General features: G+C 40.8%; 2 pseudogenes; one reads left to right on the top strand and one right to left on the bottom strand.

The window, feature by feature from the left end:
- The first annotated feature begins 1348 nt into the window (after positions 1–1348).
- LOC123465508 lies at positions 1349–2318 on the top strand (annotated as a pseudogene).
- A 4948-nt stretch (positions 2319–7266) lies between these two features.
- On the bottom strand, positions 7267–8463 carry LOC123465619 (annotated as a pseudogene).
- Positions 8464–15109: the final 6646 nt, after the last annotated feature.

Genomic DNA, 15109 nt, shown 5'->3' with positions numbered 1-15109 from the left:
CTTATCTGGGGAAGTGTATTGAACAGAGAAAACATTCCTTGTGGACATTTTAATTGTAATGACATTGAATTTGAAAATAAATAATTAGACATATAATGGATTGTTGCTGAAAAGCAGTAGAATCTGAAATAAGACAATAATTTTAAGAGCATGGCACCTGAATTTTATTTTATATATATATATAATTTGTCTATTGATATAATTTTGATATGGTGATTGAACCACTCATGGTTTACTTTTCTGAGATGACTGTTAAACTGATACAGTCTGTGTCATTAAATACCTCTTACCTCACCCTGCAAGCAGCAGTAATTAAGCAAGTGAAGTATACAGCTAAATAAAATAAAACATGACTAGGGTTTTCATAAGTTGAAAGCTTTTTACATCATATGCTGGCATAGTGTAGAAAAGTATGTCAATGACTAGATTGTAAGACCAAGGTTTAAGACAATCATCCCGTAAAATTGCATATAGAAGAAGATATCTTCTGGACTTCCCTTGTGGCTCAGTGGATAAAAATATGCCTACCAATGTAGGGGACATAAGTTCGATCCCTGGCTGGAGGAAGATTCCACATGCCATGGAGCAGCTAAGCCCGAGAGCCACGACTACTGAGCCTGCGCTCTAGAACCTGTGAGCCACGACCATTGAAGCCTGCTCACCTAGAGTCAGAGCTCCACAACAGGAGAAGCCCTGCAGTGAGGAGCCCACACACCCCAACCAAGAGGCGCCCAAGTACAGCCAAAAATACACAAACAAATACATTTAAAAAAAGGATATCTTCCAAGTCATAGGGAAATGAGCAGGTTAATATTACATGTGCATTTGTATTAGTATAGACAATGAGAGGCAACCATCATACACAAAAATAGTATTCAATGGAATTTCAATGATTCACTCTTATTACTTCCCTGTTCAGCACAAAGTGGCTGTCTGACCTTATTGAATATTTACATTTTGAGTCTCAAGTCATTTCCTATAAGACAATATGTTGAAATGGATTTGGTCATTCTCTGATGACTCTCAGTTTACCTTTACTTCTATTAGCACTCTATGATGTTAGCATCACTGAAATAATTTAGCAAAAATAAGTGTATAATACTAGTAGTATGTGAATGTAATTGTCTGTTTTAGAGTTAAGAAACTAATAAATATTGTAATAATTACCTATAAGGCCTATTAAAGGAAATAAATGTGATTATATACTCTTATATTAAACTTTGTACAAAGTCTACATTGATTTTTATATTATTTGAACTAGAATACCGATAAGCATGACTCAAAATTTTCAAGAATAAAATAAATCCATTTGTTTCTTTTAATTTGTCCATAGGCACTGCATACTGGGTCTAAGTGAAGGCAATGCCAAATTTCACAGATGTGACAGAACTTGTTCTTCTGGGCTTGACCAGTCATCAGGAGCTTCAAGGTCTCTTTTTTGTGGTGTTTCTAGTAGTTTACATGATCACTCTGATAGGGAACATTGGTATCATTATTTTGATCAGCATCAGCCTCCAGCTTCAGAGCTCCATGTACTTTTTCTTGACTCATTTGTCTTTTTTGGATGTGTGGCTCTCTTCCAATGTCACTCTGAAGATGCAGGAAAACTTACTATCAGACAAAAACCATTTCCTATGTGGGGTGTTTGGTGCAGTGTTACTTCTTCACAGCCCTTGTCCACGTGGAAGTATGTATCTTGGCTGTGATGGCCTTTGATCGCTACATGGCCATCTGCAGCCCTCTGCTTTATGGCAGTAAAATGTCCAGGACTGTCTGTGCTCATCTCATCTCTGTGACATACATCTGTGGGTTCTCTGTTAGCCTAATCTGCACACTGTGGACATATGGCCTGTGCTTCTGTGGAAACTTTGAAATCAACCACTTCTATTGTGCTGACCGTCCTCTTATCAAGACTGCCTGTGGGGGGTCCACAGTAAAGAATGCACCATGATTGTTATTGCTGGGATGAATTTCACATATTCCCTCTCAGTGGTTCTCATGTCCTATACCCTCATCGTAGTGGCCGTGCTGCACAGGCGCTCTGCTGATGGCAGGAGGAAGACATTCTCCACATGTGGGTCCCACCTGACAGCTGTTGCCATGTTTTATGGGGCTCTCCTCTTCATGTATCTCAGGAGGCCCACTGAAGAGTCTGTGGAGCGGGGGAAGATGGTGGCCGTGTTTTACCCCACAGTGATTCCCATGCTGAACCCCATGATCTACAGTTTGAGGAACAAGGATGTGAAAGAGGCGGTCAGCAAAGCAGTCGTCAAGGCAAGCTTGAGGCAGTGAATCTGCAGGACATAATTCTGGATATGCCGCTTCCTGTTATAAATGTCCAGGCATAAAAATAACCCTGTTTAAAATAGACTGTAAACTGGCAACACTTAAATATACTAAGAGGTCCAGTCTAACACAGTGATGGTTTACCCCATGAATGGACTCTCAGGACTAAGCCTCCTTTATCTACATATGCAAACATACTAACCCTGACCTATTACTGTTAGCCACAGTGTATGTAAAACTGTGCTAAGTGTAGTCATTGGATAACTCATAAATACATTTGCATAAGCACACGCTAATTTGGAGGTATCTTTGTAAGAGTTGAATATGCTGTCTTAGGATATTTTCTATATAAAATTGTTTTTCAGTTGTTTTATAAGTAATATATAATTTCATGAGAAAAAATTAAGACTTCATCACTTTTCCATGAATATAAACATGGGTGGATCCTCATTTACCAAAAAAGCTTTCAATAACATTCATACATGCATGGGCTTTTGAAAACAAAATGTATTCAGAATCTTCAACTAGTGTCATGAATCAATCAGAAGGTTAACTCTCAGTATGTATTGCTCTATAATTAACACTATTTTTCACTTAACACTATGTTTCAAATCATCTGTTGACTCACCGTAATTCTACTCTTTGGTTTGGATTTTGGCTAGTTGTTTTTCTTTTCATTAATTTAAATAGGTGAAAAATTTATGAGTAAAGCCTATCATGTCCTTCTCATAGTTTAAAAAGATGGAGCAATATGGATTTTTGTCATTTAAAATCTAAGTTTTGATCAGAAGAATGTCCTGTTAAACATTTGATTGCTATGATGAAGGTATTGTTTGATTCCAAATTCTTGTGACTAACATTACATTCTTAGGTCTATTTAGCTGCTTAAGTCAAGCTTTTAATAACCAGAGTGGATCAACCAGATAAGAATCTATGTAAAACCAAGTGGCATTGCACTAGACATGTGTTAAAATGTGATCAGCACAGCTCAAACTGGTATCCATTGGGATCTGATTACATGTTTACAATTCAGTTTATGTTGATTGGTGTCCACTTAATCTACCTTCATTCTTAATATAAGTGGAATCCATTTTTTGTCCTTGTTGACTCTTGCTAATAATACCAGCATAAAAGCAAATCGGAAGCAGAAGTAATTTCTCATGAATGAGTTTATTCTTGTTTAAGGGCTAATCCAGTTAAGAGGGGTGCACAACTGAACATGTGTGGAAAGACTCTGAGAAGTAACACTTACTTGTGGTAGTATCACTGGAAAGGTGGATTCATTTAAGCACAGAAAGTTACTCAGGCTAATGTACTAATTGCCCACAAGCCACTTTCCCTCAGACTGGTTCTGAGAAAAAGCAGATGGTGGGAGGAGGGTTCTTTTTCATAACTTTAGGTTCTGAGCAGGAAGAAAGAGTACTATTTGATTAGTATTGGAAACTACATTAACAAAGTTTTTTTTTTTTTTTTTTAATGTTTTCAAATCACCCAAGTTTGCTTCTAACAAGTTGGTGTCAAGTATGAAATGATAGGCTGCTCAAGAGACAATCGTACTGACAGAGACCATTATAACTTGACCCTTTAAGATCACATTTTCTGTGATCCTTATGGCAGACATTTTCCTCAGTGTCCACTATTTTATGTTTTGTTTTATAAGTAAAACCTTTGTCATCCAGCTGCTCACCACGTCCCCATCGCCCCCATCAGTGGGAGACAGAATGCTTCAAGTCCTGGCAATGAGCCGTCAGTAGAAAGTGGTGCCTGAAACCTAGAGACCACCTTCTGTATGTTAAAGCCATTAGATACGGACTTTATTCTCTTCCTTCCCGCTTGAAAATGTTGCCAATGAAGTGATCACTTTTTAGACAAAGATGGAAACCACATATTGAGGGTCTAATTGCCTTTCCCAAACCCCTTAACTCATACTGCTGCCTGAGAAAGGAGTAAATTACTTTATTAAGTCACTGCATCTTGGGAGTTCACTTAGATCTAGTGCTGTATTTGCTCTTATAATACTTCCCATAAACGTATCCTTGGCACTTCACCTCTGCATCTTACCACTCACTAGGACAATTTTTACCTGAGAATGATCAAGTCTCTTCAGAAACTATTCTGGTATTGAGAGAAGGGCATCTTGTCTTCTGTCTTAACCAGAAGGAGAAAAACTCAACCTTCTGATCTATATTAGGTATTACGTTATATATCCCTTTGTCCTAACTACTTGATGAGTCCTTGGGCTTGTTATGACCTTTAAGAGTCCAGTTGTCACATTAACTGGTTTTGGATCCCTTTTGACCCATCATCTGGGCCATTTCGCTAGCCTTTTTAGGTACTTACAAGTCTCTTTCTTAAGCTTAGGAAACCTCAGCTATTTTTTGTCTGCACTGTGCTTGCAGGTGTAGATAAGGTGTGTTTTCACCATACATTTGAGCCAGCACATCTTTAACTGTCCTTACTTATTAATGGGGCTTCCCCAATGGCTCAGTAGCAAAGAATCATCTGCGAGGTAAGAGACATGATTTCAATCCCTGGGGGAACATCCCCTGGAGAAGGAAATGGCAACCTACTCCAGTATTCTTGCCCGGAAAACCCCATGGACAGAGGAGCCTGGCGGGTTACAGTCCATAGGGTCACACAGAGTCGAACACAACTGAGCATGCACACACTTACACGCACTGATCATGAGTGAAATTGTTCCCCCAGAAGATGTGTGAAGTTCCTAACCTGAACTTCAGAGTTTGGTTATAGGATCATTGGGTTATAAGGTCATTATTTGGATATAGGGGAGAAGGTAATGGCACCCCACTCCAGTACTCTTGCCTGGAAAATCCCATGGACTGAGGAGCCTGGTAGGCTGCAGTCCATGGGGTCACTGGGAGTTGGACACGACTGAGTGACTTCACTTTCACTTTTCACTTTCACGCATTGGAAAAGGACATGGCAACCCAATCCCGTGTTCTTGCCTGGAGAATCTCAGGGACAGGGGAGCCTGGTGGGCTGCCGTCTATGGGGTCACACAGAGTCGGACACTACTGAAGTGACTTAGCAGTAGCAGTTGGATATAGGGTCGTTGAAGATGCAATTGTTAATATGGAGTCATAATGAAGTAAGGTGGACCGTTAATCCAATGTGAGTGATGTCCTTACAAGAATGAAGAAATTTGGACACAGATGTAGAGGGCAGATGACCATGAGAAGACAGCAGAGACTGGAAAGATTCTTAGAAGACAAGGAATGCTTGGGACCATGAGCAGCTGGAAAAAACAAGGAAGGAACCTCCCCTAGAGCTTCATAGAGAGTCTGGTTCCACCAGTACCTTGACTTCAGACTTGTAGGCTCCAGAACTGTGAGAAAATACATTTTTGTTGTTCTAATCAATGAGTGTGTGGTACTTTGTTAACGCAGGCTGATGAAACTAATATATTTCTTTACAGTAATTTTTAAATGTTAGAACTTTGGTTTTACTTTAGTTTTTCTTAGTGTCCCAGACTATCATCCTTTCTGCTCTAGGAGCTCTTCAAATGTATCTGAAGTTTCTTTGGTAAATGTGTGGTTTTGCAGCAACCTCCCCTGAATCCAGTGTGCTACCCAGAAGGGGCACCAGATTCCTTTTGAAAGTTTCACTGACCTTTAAACCCTTCTCACATTGCCAATCTCAGGTTCAGCCCTTACTCTGTAGTTTACTATAGAAGCTCACTGCTGTGCTTTTAACTATTTAAATTATACTTTTGGAATTATTTAAAAAATAGCATCAACAAAGATGTTCTCCTCTCTTGAGTTTTATCTTTGGCAGTTGACAGTCATGATTCCCAAGATTAATTTCTCTGCAACTGTGCTCTCTGACCCCAAAAGAAGTTGATTTAAGAACTTGAAAATCAGGATTGCAATTCATTGCTTCTCTTCAGAATTCATACAGTTTATATCCACTTAGAACACCTTGTTGCTGCTTTAATAATGGTGTTGAGGTTAGGTGAGGCATAAATTAAAATAAAGTTTAATATAGATAATTTAACATGACAATATTGATGTCCTCACATAAATGTGAAATCTAATTTAACAACGAAATATTTACTAAGATAACTTGGATAAAATAAGCTAAACTGTTTCTAAATAACTTATACAATCAATATTTTGCCAGTATTTTCCAAAATAGCAGACTATTCAGCATATTCAGGAATACTTTTTATTTTGCCCTATGAGAATAGCTCACAATACCACTCACATGGTAGACACCAAACATTTGAATCTGAATAAAAAAAAAAAAAACAAAACATTCCAGTTGATGGTTTAAGTGGGTCTTAGATTGCATCACTTTACAACCACCCCAACATAGAACAATATTCCTGACATCTGACAGCAACCACGTTTAAACTTGGTTTTAAACTACCTCTTCCTGTCAAACCATTGTAATTTCTTCAAATCCCTAAAATATAAAAGGATCTTAAGCTTTGCTGAGGGAATATAGGGGTATGTCTGCATTTTTGTTTTGATACAGAAAAAGAGAGTATGACTTTCCAAAAGCTGACCCTGATTTCCAGATCTGCATGTCAAAAAATGGCATCTTTTCAAACAACATGAGAACCATGGAATTACAGAGAGTGACCTACAGAGAGTCTAGTGGGAGTCAGAAGCAGAGAGGAATGATTTTTAGCAGACAGGGTGCAGCTGAGGAACAGCTACTGCCTGGAATGACATGGGGATGGACAAGAAATTTACTTTACCACCTCCCTTGTTCTGTCTCCACAATGTATAAAATAGAAGCATTTTTGAAAGCAGCGGCTAAATTTTATTATCAGTTAAATAGAAACTATCCAGGCCAAAACTGTCAAGTGTCACAGATGCAAATAGCAGCGATTTGTTAAAAGTGTGCATTATAGTCTTTTAAACCTTTCATCTTACTTATAAATTATATGAAAAATAGAACACATGTGCAAAGTCATTTTGCTCATATAAAAATGGTAGAAATAAAATTAACCTATCAAAGATAATAAAAACAACACATCTGCGTGTGGCATAGTTCCAAGACAGTCAGTGTTACAAGATACATTTTAATGTTTACTAGAGACAGGAAATAACATTTTTCAAAGGCTTTCCTCAAGGCATTTTTACCTCTTGGTTCCTCAGGCTGTAGATCATGGGATTCAACAAACGAATGACTATTGTGTGGAAGACAGAGGCCATTTGTCTGTGTCAAGGGAATGGTTTGATTTGGGCTGCAGATACATGAAGCTCAGAGTCCCGTAGAATACAGTGACAGCAGTCAGGTGAGAACCGCAGGATGAGAATGCTCTGCGCCTCCCTTCTGCAGACTGGACTCTCAGGATGGCAGCCGCAATGTACAGGTAAGAAACAAGGACCGTGGTCAAAGAGCTGATCATGTTGAATCCAGCAAAGATAAAAATCAAGATCTCTCTGAGGCTGGTCTCTGAGCAGGCAAGGGCCATCAAAGGGACATCATCACAATAGAAGTGATTAATAGCATTGGGGCCATAGTAGATCAGTCAAAAAGTAACAGCTGTGTGGAGGAAAGCAACAGAAAAGCTGTATCAGTAAGGGCCTGCGACCAGCTGCATGCACACCTTTTGGGACATGATCACGATGTAGAGAAGAGGATTGCAGATAGCCACAGAGCGGTCATAAGCCATGACTTCAAGAAGGAATGTCTCCAAAATCAAGAAGTTTAGGAAAAAGCCCAGCTGTGTCACACATGCATAGAGAGATATGGACCTGTACTTGGTCAGGAGGGTCTCCAGGAACTTTGGAGCTATTGATGACGAGTAAGAAAAGTCTACAAAGGCCAGATTATTGAGAAAAAAGTACATGGGTGTGTGAACTTGAGGATCCAACCGGATTAAGGAAACCATGCCAACGTTTCCCACCATTGATAGAGAATATACCACTAAAATGAGAAGAAAGAGAAGGATTTCAATCTCTCTCTGGACTGAAAAACCCAAAAGAATGAGTTCCATCACCTGGTAATATTCTCTTCAATCATTTGTTCTAGTCTCTGAACTGCCGAAGAGACAAGTTAAAGACAGATAAGTTATCAGGAGTAAGGAATTGTCATCAGATGCCAAAACATGTGTGTTTTAACTTGAAAAAGTATTGCTCATTGAAGCAGAATAAGTGAAGTTGCTCAGTCATGTCTGACCCTTTGCGACCCCATGGACTGTAGCCTACCAGGCTCGTCCATCCATGGAATTTTCCAGGCAAGAGTACTGGAGTGGGTTGCCATTTCCTTCTCCAGGGGATCTTCCTGACCCAGGGATTGAACCCAGGTCTCCCGCATTTCAGGCAGACACTTTACCATCTGAGCCACCAGGGAAGTTTCCCAGAAGTTCTGAAGCAGAATATCAGAACAAATAAATATATCCCCTCTCAAACTCTCCTGTCTGACTATTTATAATTTTCTGAAGCCAAAAATTGAGGTTTAATAAAAATAATGTTTATAAATATATGTAATATTTTAAGTTTAGATTATTTTTAGTCATATTAAATAATATAATGAAGACATTTTAAAATACCCTGCTCCCATATTTACTTCTCAGTGGAGTAAAACTTTAATATGTAACATTTTATTTGTTTTAATAGACATTTATTTTAACAAATGTTCATTATGCTAAATACAATACAAAGCTAAACAGGATATTCCATGGATAGAAAAGTGGAGGATATTAAATATTTCTATTTGTGAATTAGGCAAATTTTGGATTCATATGTAATTTATTCATTTTCAAATACTACTTTCTAAAAGTGAAAAATTACACTCGTAGTTAGAATACACATATGTTAAAAAGTAGAGTTCTTTATAATCATTTACTCAATGGACTTGAGTTTGAGCAATCTCCGGGGGACAGTGAAGGACAGGGAAGGCTGGCATGCTGCAGCACATGGGGCCACAAAGAGCCAGACATGACTGAGTGAGTGAACAGCAACAAATAGTTTTACATTAATTATTTTCAACACATAATCAGGAATACTTTCTAAATTATTGGTGTAACATTATTGGTGTTACCAATTTTTAGTGATTTTTTTGCCCGGGGAGCCCTAACAAGGGGCGGGCCAGCAACTGCCTGCAAAGGCCTCCCGTGGCTGTTTGCTTCCTTCTGCCAGAGCTAGCTGTGCTCTCCGCTTCGGTTTTTTGCAAGCCAGGGCTGCGCCTGCCACTTTTCGCTGGGGGCCCATGGGAGGTGCCAGGCGCCCTCGGCTAGGTGACCCCAGCATGGCACGCCCATGGGAGGTGCCAGGTGCCCTCGGCTAGGTGACCCCAGCATGGCACGCCCATGGGAGGTGCCAGGTGCCCTCGGCTAGGTGACCCCAGCATGGCACGCCCATGGGAGGTGCCAGGTGCCCTCGGCTGGGTGACCGCAGCATGGCGCCCCGCTGTGGTGCTGATACACTCCGGAAGCCTCCTTCCCCACGGGCAGTGCTGCGCTCACCTGGAAATGTGTTTGCAAGGCTTGGAAGGCGTAGGCGGCACACGGCCCTGACCTGGGAACTGAGGCCCTGGGAGCAGGCTTGGTGGTCCGACCTGAGGAGCCAAACCCCAGCTGCGAGGAGAGCCCTGAAAACACATTCTCTCGCCTGCCTTTCTTTCCTCCAAGATAGATAGCTTTCCCAGTCTCTCGTGTGCTGAGAGTCACACAGGGCTGGAATGCACTTGCTTTAATGTCATTATTCAGTAGCAATTGCCCCTGAGGCCCTGCACCTAGGTTGGGCTCCCACACTCACAGGCAAATCAAAGTGACCTCCAAATGAGTAAGCTCTTTGCATCAAGTGGCCTAAGTACTGGAGTTTCAGGTTCATAGTTGTCCTTCCAATGTATATTCAGGGCTGATTTCCTTTAGGATGGAGTGGTTGGGTCTCCACAGTTCAAAAGCATCAAATCTTCGGCAGTCAACTTTCTTTATAGTCCAACTTTCACATCCATACATGACACATGGATAAACCATAGCCTTGACCAGACAGATCTTTGTTGGCAAAGTAACGTCTCTGCTTTTTAGCATGCTGTCTACTTTGGTCATCACTTTCTTTCCAAGTCGTAAGAGTCTTTTCGGAGAAGGCAATGCCAACCCACTCCAGTACTCTTGCCTGGAAAATCCCATGGATGGATGAGCCTGGTAGACTGCAGTCCATGGGGTCGCTAAGAGTCGGACAAGACTGAGTGACTTCACTTTCACTTTTCACTTTCATGCATTGGACAAGGACGTGGAAACCCACTCCAGTGTTCTTGTCTAGAGAATCCAAGGGACAGGGGAGCCTGGTGGGCTGCCATCTATGGGGTCGCACAGAGTCGGACACGACTGAAGTGACTTAGCAGCAGCAGTAGCAAGCCTCTTTTAATTTCATGGCTACAGTCACCATCTGCAGTGATTTCTGAGCCCCCCAAAATAAAGTCTGCCGCTGTTTTCACTGTTTTCCCATCTATTTGCCATGAAGTGATGAGGCCAGATGCCATGATCTTCGTTTTCTGAATGTTGAGCTTTAAGGTAGCTCTTACACTCTCCTTTTTCACTTTCATCAAGAGGCTCTTTAGTTCTTCCCTTTCTGCCATAAGGGTGGTGTCATCTGTATATCTGAGGTTATTGATATTTCTCCCGGCAATCTTGATTCCAGCTTGTGCTTCATCCAACCCAGCGTTTCTCACAATGTACTCTGCATATAAGTTAAATAAGCAGGGTGACAATATACAGCCTTGACATATTCCTTTTCCTATTTGGAACCAGTCTGTTGTTCCATGTGCAGTTCTAACTGTTGCTTCCTGACCTGCATACAGATTTCTCAAGAGGCAGGTCAGGTGGTCTGGTATTCCCATCTCTTTCAGAATTTTCCCCACTTTATTGTGATCTACACAGTCAAAGGCTTTGGCATAGTCAATAAAGCAGAAATAGATGTTTATCTGCAACTCTCTTGCCTTTTCCTTGATCCAGTGGATGTTGGAAATTTGATCTGTGGTTCTTCTGCCTTTTCTAAATCCAGCTTGAACATCTGGAAGTTCATGGTTCACATATTGTTGAAGCCTGGCTTGGAGAATTTTGAGCATTACTTTACTAGTGTGTGAGATGAGTGCAACTGTGAGGCAGTTTGAATATTCTTTGTCATTGCCTTTTTTTGGGACTGGAATGAAAACTGACCTTACAACCTAGACGTTTTCAATCGCAAATGCTAAAAGAACCAGCTTTGCAGTTTCCAAGAAAAAAAAAGTTTCATTTTAACCAATTTTCTCTGAAATCCAACGAATATCATGGCCATCCTGCATCAAAAAGCATGTTTCCTTTATGTACTCATAGTTTCATGCCTAAATTATAGACCAAATAATGCTCAAATTGACTCTGATATCAGGGGCAGATCAGCTGATAAAAAGCTTGGATTGTCCCTCTGGAGGGAAGTGAGACCTTGGTCCCATCAGAAGAATCTGAGGGGTTAAGGGAATTTGCAGGAGTGGGGAAAGCTTGGTCCATCCTACATGTACCATAATCTTAAATAATGCTTATTTACTTTACTGAAGTAAAAAAAAATTATAAAAACAAATATAAATCACTGAAAGGTAAAGAAATTCATAATCTGTGATGGAAAGCTTCATTCTAAGCAAACTGTGTTCTCTTAACCTAGAGAGTAGACTAAATTCCAGTCTGACCAGCTTACCAGATAACAAACAAACAAAAAAATTGTTTATGGGTAAACTTAGAAAAGTCTTTTCCATACATCTTGAAGGAGCAGTATTTTTGCAAAGGCACCGGTGTGAAAGCATAGAAGGCGTGCTTAAACCTGATTGAATTGAAATTGGCAAAGTGATCTGGCCACTGCTGTGACCTGAAACGCTGGATACGATAACGAGCACTGTAACCGACAGCATTCTACCAGAACATATCCGACTTTCATGAATGTCACAGAATTTCTAGGATATCTATATTAGTATCATCAACCATACAATATAACATGAGAAGATTCATCACTCTTTCTGACAACACGTCCCATGTAATTTAACATGTCCAGTGAACTCAGGTAGTTTAATATCTCTCTTTGGGATGTCTCAGGGGCCCTCTGAAGCACCCCAAAGTTAGCTAGACGTCAAATGATTTCTTTGGTTTTCCTCTTCTGTATATTTATCTGAGATCTAATCTTTACTATTTTCATTCCTTCTTCTAGCTTTGAGTTTGGTCTGCGCTCCCCTTTCTGCCTAGGTAAAGATAGGTTGCTTATTTGAGCTTTCTTTTTAATGTATGCATTAACAGCTTTACATTTCATTGTTGGTGATGTTTTTCCAGAATTCAATACATTACTGCAGCTTCCTAAGTCCATACCTAGGATTTGTTGGCATAAAGTTCAACCAGGAAATGTGAAATTCATGAAAATCTGATATGTCCTGGTAAAATGTTGTCACATAATTTCTAGGATATCTATATTAGTAACATTAACCATACACTATAACCTGACAAGATTCAATTTTAAACAAAAGTTACTTCAAACAGGTCAACAAAAGTAACAAATCCTTAGCTATACTGACTAAGAAAAAAGACAACTAAAATCAGCAAGAAAGAGGAAACATAACTGCTGATATGAGAAAACAGCACAGTAAGGGAGAGCTCTGAGCAGCTGAGTGCTGTGAGATGGGATAACCTGATGAAATTCTGTTATTTAAGCCTCAGTCTGTGGTATTTTATTCTGGCAACCCTAGCAAACTAGCATAGCTTTATCCTCTTTCTTGCAAATAAAAGTTATGAAAATAGTGCCAAACCCACAAAGTATATAAAGTATCCGAAAGGAGGAAAAAAGAAAAGGAGGAACTACCTAGGGTGTTGGTATGTTCTGCTGACCGTCGGGCAGTGCTGGGCCCGGGCCGAGTGCTCGAGACAGAGATGGTTGTAGTGGGAGCGGACGTGGTGCCCGGCGGCCAAGACTGTCTGCTTTAGCTGCAGTTCGTTCCCCTTCCTCAACTCAGCAAACACCCGCCGTGGTCACTGGGTGGGGACAAAGGTCTGCAGAGGTGGCCCTGTCACAGCCACTGTTGACTCTCCTTCGGCACCGACCCGCATGGCCTTCAGCCTGCCCCTGTCCTCTCTGCTGACGTGCCCTGAGCCCCTCCTGGGCACCAGAAGCCTCACCAGGGGCTGGGAACACAACCAGAGGCGACCACCCAGCCTGCACCACAGGGCCCTGGTCTGGTAGGGAGGCGGCGTGAGCTGGGTGAGTGCTCCACAGGGTGCTGGCTGGGGGTCTCATCGTCTACCCAGCAGCTGTGAGTCAAAGGCGGGAGTAGCTTTTTCTTTGTTTCTTACCAAAGTTAAAATAAAAACATCCAAACCACCAGCCTTGATGTACTCCTTTTCCTATTTGGAACCATGTATTGTTGTTCCATGTCCAGTTTTAACTGTTGCTTCCTACAGGTTTCTCAAGAGGCAGGTCAGGTGGTCTGGTATTCCCACCTCTTTCAGAATTTTCCACAGTTTGTTGTGATCCACACAGTCAAAGGCTTTGGCATAGTCAATAAAGCAGAAATAGATGTTTTTCTGGAACTCTCTTGCTTTTTTGATGATCCAGCGGATGTTGGCAATTTGATCTCTGGTTCCTCCAGCCCAGCATTTCTCATGATGTACTCTGCATATAAGTTAAATAAGCAGGGTGACAATATACAGTAAGTCAAGGCACCAGCAAGATCACAGGATCTGCAATCAACAGGGATCTTAATGGTACCAGAGAGCCTTTTTTGCCGTGCTGCAGGAGGTGCATGCTGCTGCTTTATTCTTGCCACCCTGGAGTTGCAGCTTCCTAAGTCCTTACCTAGGATTTGTTGGCATAAAGTTCAACCAGGAAAAACAGAAAACAAAACCTGTTTTAGTGTGTCTCTTGATATTTGGTTTTGTTTTTACATTTGCAAGAGCAAAACACAGAAAATAAAGCAAAAGGTACTTTCAAACATATATGGTTACCTGATTTAGAATTACTGATTCAAAGAGTGTCTGTAAAAATAAAATGTGACTTCCACTTCCAGTTTTAAGAGGAACAGTATCTGAACTTCCTCACCTGGCACTGGTAATTAGAAAGCTGAACAAAATACTTGAAACAACTGTTTTCAGATCCTGGACAGCAGGCCATGCAGGACTAAGTTCCTAGAGTGAAGATGGATACACAAATCCATCTGATGACTCCCGGCTGTCTGCCTTCAAGCAGTTTCCATGCTGCAGGTACAGGGAGGGGAACCCAGATGCAGCCCAGCAAAGCCCTGATCTGAGAACACAGGTGAGCCAGGGAGGCACAGCAGGTGATATGTGTGGGGCAGGGCATCAAAAAGAGAGCTACTCAGGCAGAATGGTTACAAGTGCCTAATGAGCCCACTGAGTCTCTGTCATCTGGTCACACACGGGTTGGCTTCTCTAAAATGTCTATTCATGAGTCTTTTCTGGTTGTAATGTTGTCTATTTTTTTTTCCCCTATAGATCTGTTATTATTTGCTTAAAATACTTAGGTGATCCAATGTTGTTTTATATATTTGCATATGTGTGTGTGTGTGTGTGTGTGTATACTTTTTGATGTATTAACCCTTTGTCATACAATGACCTCCTTTGATGTTTGTTATCATTTTTTCTTAAAGTCTATTTTGTCTGATATAAGAATTATTATGCCCTCTTTCTTTCTGTTTTCATTCCTGTCAAATACGTTTATCTATCCCCTCACTTTGAGCCTTTGTGTATCCTTAAAGCTGAAGTGAGTTTCTTGTAGACAGCATATAGTTGGGTCTTTTTTTTTTTTTGAGCATCTGTGTCTTCTTATTGGTGAACCCACTCTCTTTGCATTTAGACTGGGTATTGATTGTAAGAGCT

The sequence above is a fragment of the Bubalus bubalis genome, chromosome 3 (assembly GCF_019923935.1).
Source record: "Bubalus bubalis isolate 160015118507 breed Murrah chromosome 3, NDDB_SH_1, whole genome shotgun sequence".
NCBI lineage: Eukaryota > Metazoa > Chordata > Mammalia > Artiodactyla > Bovidae > Bubalus > Bubalus bubalis.
This window is presented reverse-complemented; position numbering and strand designations above follow the sequence as displayed.